This window comes from Passer montanus, unplaced genomic scaffold (genome assembly GCF_014805655.1).
Source record: "Passer montanus isolate IOZ18808 unplaced genomic scaffold, ASM1480565v1 scaffold82, whole genome shotgun sequence".
Classification (NCBI taxonomy): domain Eukaryota; kingdom Metazoa; phylum Chordata; class Aves; order Passeriformes; family Passeridae; genus Passer; species Passer montanus.
Genome location: NW_024373479.1, coordinates 569,902 through 582,445, shown reverse-complemented (window position 1 = coordinate 582,445; position 12,544 = coordinate 569,902). Strand labels below are relative to the sequence as shown.

Genomic DNA, 12,544 nt, shown 5'->3' with positions numbered 1-12,544 from the left:
GGACAGATGCTTTGCTCCTGGCAGGAGTGTGCTTAGGTTGAGGCTCATTCCAGAGGAAGATTTGGGTACCCAAAGAAGAACAGAGGCAAAGTTAGGTCTTGCAGACAAAACTGTAACATGAATCTGCTGCTGCCTAACCCCGAGAGTGTCTGCGTTCAAAATCTGTTTAAGCAACTGCAGCAGCACTTCTGTGTGCCTGGGGCTGCCCTGCCTTATTGTGATCTGGGGACTTCACTTGAAAGTGCATTGAGCACCACTCAGAAACGCTCCTGAGGTGTGCAGGTGACTGTTTCAGGTACCTGAAGAGAGGCAAAGGCTGTGTTGGTCATATCCACGGAGAAGTTGCATCCACAAAGGTTTTTTGAGGACTGTGTCTCTGAGCTGAGGTAACCAAGTTCTGCCTCTCCTGCTTTTGTGCCTGAGGCTGATCTGGGTCTCATTCTTCAGCCCAGGAGTGAGGAGCAACTGTCTGTGATGGTGGCAGGTGATTGAAGAGGGACCAAGGACCACAGTTACCAAAGATATTCCTGTCACAAAGAGTTGGGAAATTTTTAGTGATAAGAGGGATGCACACTAGGTTTCTTGGTGATGCTAAGTGCTAGGCTGCAGCTCTACCTGTGCATTAATGAAACACTAGTGAAGTTAAAGCTGAACTGAGTCTCACTGCAGAAGAGCTGGTTAACTTTTATTTTTTGTTTGTTTTGGGTATTTTTTTTGTTTGCCTTTTTTGTTATTACTCTCTCTTTGTTTTTTTTCTTTTTTGTTCACAGAGCTGTGCTTTTATGCTTTTCCATTACACAATTTTATGCCACTACTGTGGATGAATTAATCTTCTGAGAATGGCTGTGGCTGTCCTTTACTGATGGGGGAGGAGGGCAGCAGGAATGACTTCAGTGCTTCTTTAATTACTGATCTCATTAATTACCCTCCAAACCAAGTGGGTTTTTGCTCAGGGCTGTTTCCACAAGCCAGAGTGTCCTTCTGGAACTGGTTTACACCTGAAAGGGTAATTGCTTCCTGACTCTATGCTTAAATATTTCCAAAACCCAACAGCATCTCATACAGCTTCATCACACCCCTCCTCCCTCTGCAGCACCAGGCTTACTCCAGTTAGGAAAGTTCCTTATTTAGGCCCATTTTAAGACACCTGCCCGATAATAATCCAGACACAGCCTGTAGCAGTTTGGATTGTTTTTCCTCTGCATGCCTGATATGGTCAGGACCAGAATTTCCACCCTGTGGTTTATATCTAGAGATAAATGGGATTAGCAAAAAACACGTGGACAGACTCAAAATGGACAGTGCTGTGCCTGAGCAGCCTCTCAGCAAACTCTCACCCTGCAGCTCCTTCTGCTGAAATTGCTGAACTCTGTGCCTTGGCCCACAGGATACACTGGTACAGTGCCAGAGAAACAGTCAAAAAAGGAAAAAAAACAAAAAACCCAACCCAACCTACCAGAAATCCGCTTTCCTCTGGAGGTCCCTGAGCAAATGTGGTTCTGGCAAGGAAGGAGGATAAAAATGATCCTCTTTGTGGGTGCACTGCACCAGCTCGGTGCTGCCGTGTTGCTGCTCTGCAGGCACTTTATGAGTGATGTGACAGCTTCCCTGACTGAAGTAATTCCAAGTACTGTAACATGAAGTGTCAAGGCAGACAGTAGAAAACATTTCAATCCTTTTCATTAGAACAAAGCACTATTCTCTTGACGGCTTTCAAATGCATATTGTTTAGCTATTATGTGCTAACCTTGACTGTTATATTCCAAGCACATTAGCAGTGGGAGCTTTCTGCTTTTTTTTGTTCATTTCTGATCATGGTAAGAGGATTTCTTTTTTTTTTTGCAGGGTCAGTAAAATATTCAGTTATAAAGGGAAAAAAAAAGTAAAAAGAAATATTTATGTTGCAGAAGCAGTGAGAAGAAACTTTGAGGTCTCCTCTTGTGTTTAGTTTTCAGGTGGGTCAGATGGTTCCCAGTATGGATTTTTACCCCAGAGTGGCTTGTACTTCTCTTGACAGAAATCAAAGACTGCAAGTGCATCCTACCTAGACTGCTCATGTGACAAGTGACAGGCTGATGCTAAAGTGACTGCAATGTCAGCTGCTGAAAGCCTCAGGCAATGTGCAGCAGGTAAATGGTTAATTAAAATTATTCTTCAAGGATACCTTTAAAGGAACAAGGAGCCCTTCCAAATCTCCGCAGGGAGTTATTGATGGAAATTGCTGCTCCACTTTTTCTCTCAGGGATACACACAGGGTGGGTTACCTTAACAGTTTCTGACATTTCATCCGCCTGACCATGAGGCTGCTGAGATTGGAAGATTAAATTGCTCCTGAAAGAATGAGATGTGACACAGGTGAAAGCCAAAGATAAAGATACCAAAATGTGTAAGTAACACATGAAAACCCCTGATAAACCCTGAGCTCCTTTTTAGGACCAGGTGGGCCATGAATGCTGGAGGACAGAAGTTCTCCTTGTTCTCTCAAAGGCCTTTGTACCCTCTGCTTGCCCAAGGGCCTGATTGATTTTTTTGTCCCATTCTCTGGAGATAACCTTTTCCAGTTTCTACAATCTCATGTATTCCTCATACTTTTCTCTCTCATCTCATTCTTTACTTTTGAACAACCTCATTTTGTTCCCCTTACAAAACTTTGTCTCAAAGTAAAGCATTTCCCATCCACATCCAAATCTTTCTTCCTGACCTCTTTATCTCTTCCCATCTATTCCTACCTTCTCCCTTGCACCAACTCCCACTCTCATTTTTTCCTACCCCAAACTGGAACTCTAAAATTACCCTCTCCTGCTGCCACCCCTTCCCCTCCAGAGGATTCAGCTCTTCCCTTTCCACTGTTTGATTTTTCCTCCTTCCTCAGTGCCAATGCCTGACAGAGGAGTCCCTGATTATATGTCTTCATTGTAATTAAACTGGGCCAGAGCCCATTTGCTGGCACTAAGAGCAAGTGGCACAGCCTGGCTCACATCCATACAGCTAAACTCTCTTCCTCCCATAACAGGATGGCTTTATCCTTTCTGCCTGTTGGGAACAGCCCTTGGCAAGTGCTGCTCTCTGAACCCTGCCCAGACACGGTCTCTCAGAGTACTCCCTAGGACAAGCCAAAACTGTGCCAGGGAGCATGCTAATAATTAAACATTATAGACCGTGCTACAGGCCTTGGTGCTGTTTAATTTGCTTGTAAAAATGCAGCTGAGAGAGTGGGAGGGGCAGTGTCCTTGCCTTCAGCCCAGGTATCCTCTCACATGGCTGGTTTGGCCCCTGTGAGGGCAGGGGTCCCTGAAGATTGAGCAGGAGCCTCTGGAAGCAGAGACCTCTTCCAAGCATAAACTTGGCTAAACATGGGCAGGCTTTTTTAATCTAATGGGGCTGTGGGAAGCATGTCCTTGGTTAAACTTGTGCCCTCCAGCCACCACTGCCAGGTTCCTGCCCCCAGATGTAATCATCCAACCAAGGATTTCCTTGTGGATTTTTAGCATGAGTTAAAAACCCAGTTTTTTCTGCTCTGCCCCTGAGATGAGGATAGTAAAATTCAGCTAAAGGGGACACCCACATGGGAAATTCTAACTCCTTTAGTTAACATTTAGCAAAATTTGTATCAGCTGAAAGCAGGGTCTTACTGTGTGTAGGTAGTGTAAAGTGTTTTTGTAGTGAGGGATAACAGCTTTATCTGCCACAGGTGAGTGTGGGTATGCACACAGGCTGGGAGGGTGGTGCTGGCACAACCCCTTTGATAAATCACATTTACCTGAGACCAAACACAAGCCAAACCAAAAGGAAGGCCCTAAGCTCTTGGGATGGGTTTGGGAATAATGTTCTGAACAGGGTTAGGGTGAAATTGTGCTAAGGCAGAGATAGTGTTGGTCCACTAGCTGCAAATCTGGGATTTTGCTCTGACCCAGGGGTAAAAGCAATGTGGAAATCCTCCGTAACCAAATAGTCACCCCTCATGTTTTTATACCCTGAAAGAGTTTGAGATAATTAGCACATTCACATCCAGGTGACACATCTGGTGCCTGTATATATGTGTGTATATTTATAGCCAGCCAAAATCTAACACCACTGCATATTGAAATGGTCAAAGTAGAGAGGTAAGTTATTGCTGTTTCCATGGCTTTGAAAGTCTCATAAGCAGCCAGGAATAAAAACAATAAATAATTACTGTGTTACTGAATACTAATGTTATTTCTGAAATAACCATGTATATTTTCTGAAGGTTTTGCTTGTCTTTTTAGCCTGAAATAACAGGCAGGCAATGTCTGTAAGCCACTTTTTTCCTTTTTTCAAATATATATATATTTGTAGATTGGATCAGTGATGGGTTCTCTGCATGAACAATGAATAAAAGGCTTGAAAGCAGCTTTTCAGTCAGTGAGTGCTGCCTGGAATTTGTCTTGGACAGCATTTTCAAGTTTGGCCCTGCAGACAGTAATATGTTCATCATCTCATTCTTCATGGAATCACCTCCTTGTGTACAGCATGAGCAGGAATGACTGAAACTCGGGGGTTGCCAAAGTGCTCTGTATGCCATTTTGTCCTGGGTTCTCCTTGTTTCTTTTTCCCAAGCTGCCACCCTGGCAGTCGATCCTTTCCCAGTGCAATGAGGGCTCTGTGGGAGGCTGGGCTGGGTTCTCAGCCCTGTGTCTGGTTGTGTGGTCTGAGGCAGAACATTTACCCTCTGCAATGCAGCCCGTGTGCCAGGCTGCACACCTTGCTCATCCTAGCTAGTTCAGAGATGTTGCTTCCTACAATTCCTTTTATTTTTTTACTCCCCTAAATCCTACTGTCTTTGAAACTGAAACAGATGTTCACATTATATGCATATTAACACACAGTAAGTCCATGCAAGGCAACAGAAAAAACACTGGTGGGACTGTCTTGTATTAGAGAATAAGTAACAGTGACTTTGTGTGCTCTGACAGGACTCTCTTGCTGAGCAGAATGGCAGCAGAAGACCATTAGTGCACAGATAAAGGAATTGTGTTATCTCCTGGTGCTGTTCAAGTTGTTGGGAATTTTCCTTTGACGCCAGCAGTGATGGAGCTGAACTGAGACACTTGCCTTTTTATGGACACATTTTTCTTTTCAGCTCAGAGATAAAGATTTTTGGAGGAGGAAGGCAGTGACTATCAAGACAGAAGATGGCTGTGAAGGCAGCAATTGCCTTGGCAGGTCTGAGTGCTGTGGAACCCAAACATAAATGCTTGAACAGGAGGGAAGAGAACTCGAAACTGGGACCCTCCTAGGAGAGAAATAGTGCAGAGCAAGTGAAGGGAAGCACAGGACAGCAGGACAGAGGTGAGGGATGGGAAAGCCCGGCAGGCCGTGGGGCTCAGCACAGCACAAAGAGCACCCAAATCTCAGACCTTTGGTCTCGCCTTGGTGTGGCATTTCGGTGGCTCAGCAGGCTCATGGAAGAATAATTGTCAAAAGCCTCCCTGAAAGAGGGATAAAACAGAAGCTAAAACACAGAGTCTGTAATTAAAAACATTCAATCTGGAATCCTGTTCAAATAGCTCTAATGTCTTCTGCTGGTTTGTCACCCTTCACACCTTTCTAAGCTGCCCATGTGAGCACTGCAAGGCTGCAATTTGCTTCCGAGAGGAGCTGTGTTTTCTGCAGATTCAGAGCTGCTCTGGGCTTTGTGACTTTGCAGTTTTTGGCAGAATCCATCCCATTTTCTTTCTCCTCCTGCCCTGTGTGGGTGGAAGCCCTGTGGGGAGGGGGGCAAGGTAAACAGAGCTGAGCAGAAGAGGTTTAGGGAGGTTTTCCACTGGGGAAATGGAGATCTTGTGTTGGGAGCCCAGTGTCCTCAGCTGGACCCATTCCAGCTCCTTCTCCTCTCTTCTGCACTCAGGGAGGATTTAAGCCTTTCCAATACAAGCCAGGAGTAATAGCTGGGAGAGATCTTGGATTTCTATGGATTTTGGCTCAGACCAGACTTCTTTCCACTTCCCAAGGAAAGTGCACTGATAGCCTGATTTATGCACCCACCTTTTGCTGGGACTTAATGAACGATTTTATGGCACACAGCTTTTCCAGCAGTGTATGCTGGCCTCCCTGCACAGCAATAATTGCACAGCAGATGTGTATGGCCATGGGACATCCAGCTGATGACAAAAGGTGTGGTGACAGGAGTGACTCTGCATTTCTCTCCTTTCTCTTCTTCCCAGGTTCTCCCAGGCAGGAAACACTGCCAAGGACAGGGTGGAAGTTCACGTAGCTTTTCTGTGGATTGAACCTTCTTTCTTTCTGACTGTGTTCTTACATTTCAGTGAGGCACATCAGCCCTTGAGGGACATTGCAGCTGGCACAAGGCTTGGCTCTGGGGAAGTGTATCCTTGGGAAGCTCACTCATTTTGCTTGCTGTTGAGTCAGCCCACCATGTCTTAAGTCTCTGTGTTAATTGCAAAACCTCTGTCCAACACTCCAACAGGGCAAGTAAAAAAGAAGCTGCAGCATTTTCTGGCTTTATTTCAGCAGTTTAATATGGTACTTAACCTCTCTAGCTTCCTTCTGTGAGCTTTGCTTGTGTGGGTGTTGGGGAACCTGCTTTCTGCTGTGTTCTGCCTTTTGCCTGTGCTTTTTACCTCTACTTGATAAAGCTGCTATTTCCACAGGAGGATCTGGAAATCCTGGCACACTGAGCACTCAGTACCTGCCTTTGCTGGTCACCTGGGGTACTGAAGGTTCAGCCCCCTCTCAGTGATAAGGTTTGTTGAGCCAGGGCCTGTGAGGTCTCAGAAGTAATTTGTGAATGTCTCTACTTAAGGGATAGGGGTGTTTTGTAGGAAATGACTCAGTTCTGCTGGAGAACACTTTACCTTGGCTATCCTCAGCCAGCCAGCCCCATCCAATCAAGAGGAATTCCCCTCTGGTTTTTTAATTAACCATCTTCCATATCTGGTGTTTCCTTTTTTAGAGGATGTGAAGAAGGCACAAACCTAATTTTTCTGAAGCTATTTCTCTGTGCAGACTCAGCAGCAGAATGCTACACTTGGATTTGGAATAGATACCTGGATGCTATGAAGGGAGATCACTGATTTTCCCTCCTTTACTAAGATCCTTGTTCTTGTCAGGAGCATGAGATGCACATCCCAGCACACCAAAAGGATCCTCAAGCATGTACCCGTCATGGAAGCCACTGCAGGCTGAAAAATGGGAGTGGTGGACAGGATAGGGATAATCCTGGCAACATATTCCTAGGGAGGCTGGAAGGAGGGAGCTGACCACACTGAAGTGACAGAGCAGCTCCGGGCAGTAAGGGACAGCCTCTCCCTGGCTGACCTGGGGGATGAGGGTGACCCCAGCCTGGGGTGAGGGCAGTGAGGGTCTGAAGGTGGTGGGTCCCTCAGCATTGCCAGAGAAGGCAAGAGCTGCACCAGACCCTCACAAAGGGTGCAGCCAGTAGGGAATGGATCCATGAGTCAGAGCTGGACACAAGGACACAGAATGGATCCAAAGTCCATCCAAGACAGGACTGGAGACATGCAGTGGAGTGGTGCAATGCTTATACCAGCCAATAATTTGTACTCACTAATTTTCTAACTAGAATGTGCTATGATTTTAATCTCTCCACCGTATTCCTGAATCTCACTTTGTTTTGGATGCTGTATGATGGGAAAACAATGTGAGCTGAGGACAACAGCATGGGGTCTTCCCTAATATTCACTTCTGATTAAAAAAGAGATTGAAATTTTAAAATGGAATTTCACAAAGCTTTTTGAATCTCTGTGTCCTAATTTAAAATAATTGATAACCATGCTGGAATTAGTAGGTTATGGATTTTATTCAGTCTTTGGGACAAACAGTTATACAATCTTTTTCGGGTGAATGGTATTATTAGAACAAATTTGTTATCCAGGCAGAGATGATCTGTTTCCAGTATTATCCAATACTTTTAAGATAAAAACTGATATTCTTGTTATCATATGTATTTTCCTAAAAGCTCAGATTTATCCAGCAATAACAGACCAGCCTATGCTGAACTGTCTTAAGGACTGAAGCACATGCATTTGTTTTATTACAGTGTCCTTTTTGCAATCAATTTTCATATTTATGTTGGTCTGGTGCTCAGGGGAGCAACATGCACCATGAGCAATTTAGAGATACTACTGAATATAGCAGAAGTAAAAATCAACTATTCACAAAGCTCAGCACATTTCCATAGTCACAGGTAGCATTCCTCCTTTTGTAAAACACAAAAAAAGGGCAGCTTTGCAAGAGAAAGGCATAGTTATTGCTGCTTACTCTCGTGTTATCTCTGTTCCACACCACTAATCATGTTTGATTTATCAGTCAAATTTTCCATTATTAATGGAGAATAAAATTCAAGGCTTGATTTCAGAAGAACAAACCCTCTGCTCTTAGCACAGCCATTAGATTGGGCCTCTAATTGTCTTGTTCACCTTTCCCCTTTGCATGGTAAATCATTTCTTCTAGGCCAGCATTTTCTTCATAAATATTTGAATTTTTTGGTTTTTAAATGGACAAAATTACCTAGAAAAGGACTCAGTGTCAGCTCTCTAGCTTGTGTAAAAGCAAGGAGAATGCCTGCCCCCTGAAGCTGGCACCTGGGAAAGAAGGAGTCCCCTTGGTGAAAAGCAAGTAATGAAGCTGCTCTGTGAAGCAAAAATCATCTGAGAGCAGAAAGTAGGGCAATCTTTTGAATATGAAGTTGTGAGCCTCCAAGGAGAACCTGTGAGTTAATTATTGTTAGGTTTTCAGTCTCTGGGGCCTCTTGACCGTGTCTTCCTTGCCTTCCTCCTTGACCTGCCAGGGCCTGCCCTCGTGGAATTCTTTGTCCTGCAGGTCCCTCAGCTTTTCACTACAACTTTTCACCTATGGATTTTCACCTGCCTGCCCTCAGCTTTGCAGGGATGAGCAGGCTTGTGATATGGCTTACACTAAATTAACTTGCTTGCTCCCTGCTCCCTTGGCTCTTCCATTAGAAGGTAGTGCAGACTTCCCCTGGAGATGAGAGAGAGAGGCTCTGGAAGACATCCTTGGAAACATGAGCCTAAAAAACAGACTGGATTTTTACAATAAGAATTTAAGATGTTTAAGTGATCAGTTCCTCTCCAGTGCTACTCAGATTCCCTGGCTGCTTAAGAGTTTCAGGTGTGTGAAATCAGGGCATCTAACCAGTGACTGGTGACTCCAGGTGTCTTAATACTGCAGTGCACAAAACTGCTATACAGGGAATAAGAGATTAGATATAATATATGGAAATTAGACAGCTTTGACATGTCTTTAGGCACCTGACATGGGAGCAGCCAACCCTCTAATGACCCAAAATTTTGGCTCCACAAGTACATAGGGAAGCTGAGAGTTGGGCTCTCCTTTTAGAAGAAAAATTATGTATATACTGTGACTCAACTGTATTTATATGTATAAAATCAAGAGAAATTTTCCATCTGCTTTTAGTTTTGCATAAAGAGAAACTTCAAAGGCTTCCTCACTGTTTATTTTTATGAATGAACATGTAAAAACATACATACAACTGCACAAATACACAATCTTGAGCAGAGGAGGGGTGTATGCACACACACAGTTTGGTGGTGGATCCAAAACTGTGTTTTTGTGCAGCAAACAAGCCCCATGTTTGAGCCTTGACAAAGGGCACAGCCCCTCAGAAAGCACCATTGTGTTAAGAAATTATGTTTTTGAATAATGTGGGAAACTTCCCATGTTGGAGGGATGGGACAGGGCCCCTCCTGATGAGTGCACAGAGGTGAAAAACAGCTCTGGCCCCACAGGGGCAGCATCCATCACCCTGCAAACCTCCCTGGGAGTCCTGCACAAACTGCACACTGCCTGTTTGGACCTGCCAGCAGCAGTTTTCTGACTCCAAGCACCATATCACTGCCTGGCACACATATTTCCCTTGGATGAACCAGCCAGTGCCTTGGTGACTGTTTGGAAAAGCTGTGCAAAGCCTGGCTGAACACGGAAACTTCTGCACCTTGTCTGTCTTGTGTGCAGGATGAACCACAGCAAATCCTAAGTCATCTCGTTGCACTTGGAGTAGTGACAACTCTCCGACACATGGAAAGGGGCCAGCTACCAGACCAGCTCAGTTTTCCTTGTTTAATCTCTTAAGCACATTTTCAGGCTTAACTGCTTGAGTGGCAGAACCCCCATCAGCAATTTAAAAAAGCAATTATTTTGAATCTCTTCAGAAAATATTTTTATCTGCATGATTCTGCTCAGTGGCTGCATATTAGAAATGGTATGAATCACTCCAAAATATTAATTGATAAGATTCAAGACCTTAAAAACATTATTAAGAGCAGGGTGTAAGGCATGCACAGTTCTGCTCTGGCCAGGGGGGACACAGCGTTTTAATGAAAGAGTGTTAATTATCACAAAGATGAGAGAAAAATCTTTAGTTGAAAAGTTCCCTATATGATTGGTTATGCTTTATGCCCTCCACTTTACACAAAAAGACATGCGAGGCGAGTTATAACTCCACAAATCCCTACTGAAAAAGTCACTTTTCCAGAAAAGTATTTTTTTTCATAGCACTGTGCTCTTGTGAGCCACCATAGCAAAAGCATGAGTGGCAGCTCCGTTCCCTCTGATCTTCCTGCTCCTAACAGTTCTGTTTTTGTAAGAACCATCTATTGTCTGCAGTTATTGAATGACATTTAGGAAAATTTCCATTCGTGTTTTCCTGTGCATGCAGTGAGTCTTCCAACATCCTCCACTGGTTATCAGGGAGTCAGAGATAAAAGGGACCCACTGGCTCGCTTAATTTGCTGCACCTGCCTTTCCCCTGCTCAAGCTTGTCCTCTTTTTCAGAAGTGTTTACCTGATTAGCACATACAATTACTGATGTGTGCACGAGGCTAGTCCAGGTTTCAAATGTTCCCTGAACCTTTCTCTCCAGATCAAAGCTCCCACGTCCTCCCTCGCCAGATCAGCCTCCTGCTGAAGCCAGTGTGACTTTGGCTGTTAACTTTGGCCCACGAGCACATTCCTGGAGTGCAGAATTAGGTGAGGGCTCCAGCATTTCTCTGCACCAGGACCTTTGTTGAAGCAGAATCCGAGTCTCTGTGTTTTCACATTATCAGTCATTTGTGAATTCCTTATAATTTTTTTAATGACTTTTGCAGTGAGCAGTCAGATGCTATTAAAGTTTTACTGAATTAAATTGGAGAAACTAATTTTGCTCTTAGTATTTTATTTCAGTGTGTAACTTGATTTTTAAGGAGCACTTTGTATCGCATGGCCGTTTGCGTTTGCTTTATAAGCATAACATAAAGGTTTCCCTGGAGTCATGGAAAAATTGCCTTCTACGTCCCCTATCTAATTAACACCATGTATGTTGCCTAACTCCTTATAATTCACTCCTGAGCACAGTATATAGAATATGATTGGAAAAATAATTTGAAGCAATGAGAAAAAAAAAATCCTTTTGTAATATATGTGATATGGCCAAATGCACTTCCAATCAAATTATATTAAGGAAAAGAAAGGACAGCACACTGAGATATCTGATGTTGAAAAGAAACACCAAAGGCTTAATTAAAAAGTGTGCCTATGTTTTTAAAGGGCACTGTGTTTAAAGCATAGTAATGAATCCCTGCTTGCTGAATAGCTGGGTGACCTGTGTGTGTCGGGGCTGAGGCTGCTCAGCTGCCTGGTGAGAGCTCTGATCCTCCCTCCCATGGGTCACAGAGGAGCTGCCGAGCCCCCGGTGTGTTCTGGTGGGTCACGGGTTTCCAGGAGGGAGAGCAGCCAGCCAGTGCAGAGTTAATTGCAGGGCTGGGGTCTGTGCTGAGGACACAGCAGATGAGCCTCTGCAGTCGAGTAAATCCAAGTATTGCCTTGCAGCTGAGGGGGGGGTAAGACTTTAAACCATCCTAACCAGATTGTAAGCGCTGTCTGACCAGGCTCTGGGGATTTTTCATTCTTTTTAATTTTTTTTTTTTCTCCCTGTGGAGCCTGGAAAACTAATATGATTTGGAGAGAGAGCAAGTGTCAGTGGACTCAATTCTTGCTGGTGCATCAGCAGCGGAACCAAATTCCAAATGAAGGAGTTAACCCCTTCCCCTCCTCAGATTCATTGAGGTTAATCAGACCATGTGTGTGTAAGCCAGGGCACTGCTGAAGGCAGGAGGGTGGATATGCATCCTGCATAAATTAAATGTGGACACAGAGCTGGGGCACAAGGACTGAATCCATCCACAGTCATGGAGTAACAGTGCTTGTCACATCAACCAAAGGCTCAAAGGCTCATACAGCAAATTTGGCACCTTTCCTCACAGCAGGACTTGGTTCTGACCTGCTCCCTTCATGTGAGGTGAACACTCTCTTCTCTACCTTTCCTGTGGAGAGGGAGTGTGGCCGCATTTCTCCTCTCAGAGAAAAGCAAGGCACGACTTCCCAAGGATATTTTCTGGGAATCACAGAGAGGAACCTCAGAGAAAGCAAAAACAATTCTTATCTCAATTGCTGCTCCTCTTGTTGTGCCAAAGTAGAATGCAATGTGGAGATTGTTTACCCAAAGTGATGGGGTTTTGTTTCC

General features: G+C 44.3%; 1 long non-coding RNA gene across 1 annotated transcript; it reads right to left on the bottom strand.

The window, feature by feature from the left end:
* Positions 1 to 202: 202 nt before the first annotated feature.
* Positions 203 to 2,279, bottom strand: LOC120513492. Its single transcript, XR_005630282.1, has 3 exons — positions 2,165 to 2,279; positions 1,457 to 1,630; positions 203 to 527 (listed from the first exon to the last, which is right to left on the bottom strand). It is a non-coding gene; the product is annotated as an uncharacterized LOC120513492 (long non-coding RNA).
* Between the last annotated feature and the right edge of the window lie 10,265 nt (positions 2,280 to 12,544).